The following is a 3,817-nucleotide window of genomic DNA, read 5'->3' as shown; positions in this document are numbered from 1 at the left end:
TAGAGAGGAATAAAACTGTAAAGTTTGGTGTATGTAAGTGCTGCTGAAGTGGAGGAAAAACTCTTTAAAGATATGGATTGGAATTGAAATATACAGACGCAAATAGATAAAGAGTAAAACTGTTTAAAAAATATGGATTATCTTAGTTAAAGATACTATTATTTAAAGATATGTATTATTAAGTGGAAAGAAAACACCCAAAATACACATTCAAGTGTTTATTGTTGTACTACATGTACTGTTCAGAGTTATGTTCTGAAAATCTATGCAATTTAGTGCATATATAATTAACTAATAGTATGCATATTCAAACATAACATTTTAGAAAACTTGTAATACAAAACAGTTGTCTCGATGTACTGTGATTAATCAGCTGAAGTATGGTGATATATTATCACATGTTAGTTTACATTTTAACCATATTCACCTGTAGTGTCTTGCCTTAAAGAATTAAAGACACTTGGGTTTTTGTTGCGAGAAACTACAGATATGTTTCACATTTTACTGTCTGACATGAAAATTATTTTTAATTACTAAAATTATACAGCAATTTCAGTGTTGACATAATATTGAATTTAATGTGAAAATAAACTATTATAAATAAATTGGCTAAAAATAAACACATTTTGAAATTCTATTTACCAGAAATTTACATTTTTCTATTTAACCCTTTTTTTGTTTTTGCTAAAATGTCCCATATTTTTATTTACAAAAATTGCAAGCCACATAAAAACATTTTTTTCTTCTGAATGTTTGTCTGTTTTTCTGCTTCATCTAAAGAGGATTATGTTTGAATCCAGCCTAATTTACAAAGCCTTTTATATCTGCCCGTCTCTCTCTCTCTGTCTCTGCCTGTCTGTCTCGCAGTATGTACAGGAGTGTTTCTGTGACATTTAATGACTTTTATTTTCCTCTTTCACCTTTACGAGGTGCCCAGCAGCTCTTGTGTTTCGTTTGGTTCAGTGACATGTGAAAGTGAATGTAATATTGCAAATGGTTTCTAGTCGACTGCTTTTATTTTCAGATAGAACATGTTCATCTAAAATCAGAAAAAGAAATTGCATTTACTTTTATGCATTTGGCAGATGCTTTTATCCAAACTGATTTGCATTGCATTGAATCATTTCATGCATTTTCTGGGAATTGAACCCATTAGCTTGGTGTTGTGATCACAGAGCTACGGAAATGCAGAACTACATTTTACATACAGTACAGTAATGGTCTTAAAAAATGTTTTGTGTTTTGACATTATTTTCATGCCAGTGAAGCACATTTAACCTCAAATTCTCATGACAAGAATTTCTCAAACAGGAAAAAAATATTAAAATTATATTTAATTATCTAATTTAGTAATCTGGCTCATTGTCAAAAATAATACAACTAAATTGTACATACTACAAAGATTATCGGAGTACATTTTACAAACAAAAAAATACTATTTGAGTTTTCTATAAAAAATGTTAACGTTTTTTTTTTATGTAGAAAATGTAAAACATTTTTAAAAAATGTTCAATTCATTGTCCTACTTGCCATTTCTTTGTAATTTACTACTTAAATTTCTGAGTAAAAATAGTTTCTGCACCAGTTTTTCTCAGTGTTGTATTTTTAATTTTTGTGGATTCAAAGAAAGAAAATTTCTATATATACTTTAAGTACTGTATAATGTGTGTGTATATATATATATATAAATATAAATACAGTATATATATATATGTGTGTGTGTGTAATTATATACATTATATATAAATTAAATTATATATTAAAATATTGAAACAAATCGTATTGTGATTGAGAATGAGAATGAAGAAACCTCCCTAGTAAATCATCCAGACACGCATCGAGTCATGTGAAGTGAGGGATGTTAATGATATTAAACAGATCTTCATTGTCTTCAGGATCATGTGCGTCTGTTGTGTTCTCATAGTGAATGTGTAAATGTGGGTGTATTGACCGTCGGTGTGTGTGTGTGTTGAATGTGTTTTACTGTAGAGCGTGGTAAAGGCCGACAGCGGCAGGCCATCCTGGGAGAACATCCGTCCTCATACAGCGATAATGGATACGGTCAGTCTCTCATTCAAGCACCACTGACACACGAGCCAGTCAAGCTCTAAATATAAAACAACAGCCAAAGCAGTGTGTTCTAATAGAATGTTTGAAAGGTTTATTAATGTGTGTGTGTGTGTGTGTGTGTGTGTGTGTGTGTCTGCGGGCTCTCACTGCCCCCTGCTGCCGCTGCCTGGTAATAACCGCTTCAAGCGCGGCTCTCATGATGCACCGGAGGTGGTGGCGTATCCGCTGCCCCAGACATCCTCATACATTGGCCACCCCCCCAGCTCCGTCGCCATGGTGAGCGGCCTGCATCCTGCCAAGATGAACTGCACTCGCATTTTCAACCTCTTCTGTCTCTACGGAAACATTGAGAAGGTAATGCGTTCTTGAGATAACAATGTTGATTTTAGCAGTGTTGGGGAGTAACTAGTTACATGTAACTAGATTACGTAACGTAATTACAAAATAAATGTAATTGTTACAGTTACTGAGAAAAAATTTGTAATTAAAGGACAGTTACTTATGAAAATGTTAACGATCACAAAGGGGGTTACATCTGAATTTTTTTTACCCACACACTTACAGATTTAATTGATTTCTTTCATAAATTGCAGTGACTGCTCTAAAATATGAGACAGCAATGTTTCAGGAGTTTAGGACACATGCTTATTCCATAACTGTTTTATTTTTTATTTGGGTTTATGTATATGCTTTATTTTGTAAGATATAGATTTTCCAAGACATTGTTAGATGCCAGTGTTTACTGTCACAGCTATGCAAAGATTTGATTTCAAAAAGAGTATCATATCTCTTAAACTATTTCTTGTTATGACTTTAAATCTGTATTTAACCTCAAAGTAAAAAGAGGTGCTAAGGTTTGATTTTGTGGTGGTTATGCTTTAAAAGTAAATGATCATAATCTTTTGGATTTTGTCAGTAATAAGTGTTGAGTTCTACTCATAGACTGTATAAAAACTGTAATGTTAACTCTGCCTGCTTTACATGATTGAAAATGATTAAAAGTTGAAAACATTAGAAATTTAGAAAATAAAAAAATGTAATCAGCTACATTACTTTAATAAAGTAATTGAAATCGTTACACTACTTATTACATTTCTGTAATAATCTGTAACCTGTTACATTTCCATAGTAACCATCCTAATACTGGATTTTAGTAATGTTTTGGATTTGATTTATTTATTTATTTTAGTTTTAGTAACTTAGTCATTTTATGTTTATACAGTTTTTTATAAAAATGTATTTTAGTTGTTTTAGGTGTTATTTTTTGTTATTTTAGTACATCAAGTAATGTATGAAAATAACTAAACATTGTTTAGTTATTTTAGTATGTTAAACTAAGTCAAAATGATAAATGTTTCCTTGGCAACTAGCTGAAATAAAATAATTTCATGTTTTAAAAAATATTTTATATGTTTATATTTTATTTCAATTATTATTATCAAAAAAAAAATTATGGTTTGAGTTTTAGTTAACTATGAAAACTGTGTTTGTACTATACAGTTAAACCAAAATTTATTCAGACACTTCAACATTTCTCACGTTATCACAGTTTATTGGCTGTAGTTTAGGGCACGGCTCTAGTAGAGATGAGTGATGAGTACGCGGTCGACAGAGCAATCACACACCTCAACAGCATCAAGGTGTTCAGCAAACGCATCAACGTCTGGTGAGCACACACACTCACACACACACACACACACACACACACTCACACACACACACACACACTCACTCACACTCACACACA

General features: G+C 31.7%; 1 pseudogene; it reads left to right on the top strand.

The window, feature by feature from the left end:
- LOC107693010 (heterogeneous nuclear ribonucleoprotein L-like) overlaps nucleotides 1–3,817 on the top strand; it is a 50,284-nt pseudogene that overhangs the window by 39,202 nt on the left and 7,265 nt on the right.

The sequence above is a fragment of the Sinocyclocheilus anshuiensis genome, unplaced genomic scaffold, assembly GCF_001515605.1.
Source record: "Sinocyclocheilus anshuiensis isolate Anshui unplaced genomic scaffold, SAMN03320099.WGS_v1.1 scaffold1200, whole genome shotgun sequence".
NCBI lineage: Eukaryota > Metazoa > Chordata > Actinopteri > Cypriniformes > Cyprinidae > Sinocyclocheilus > Sinocyclocheilus anshuiensis.
Note: the sequence above shows the minus strand (reverse complement) of the source record. Positions and strands in the feature narration are given on the sequence as shown.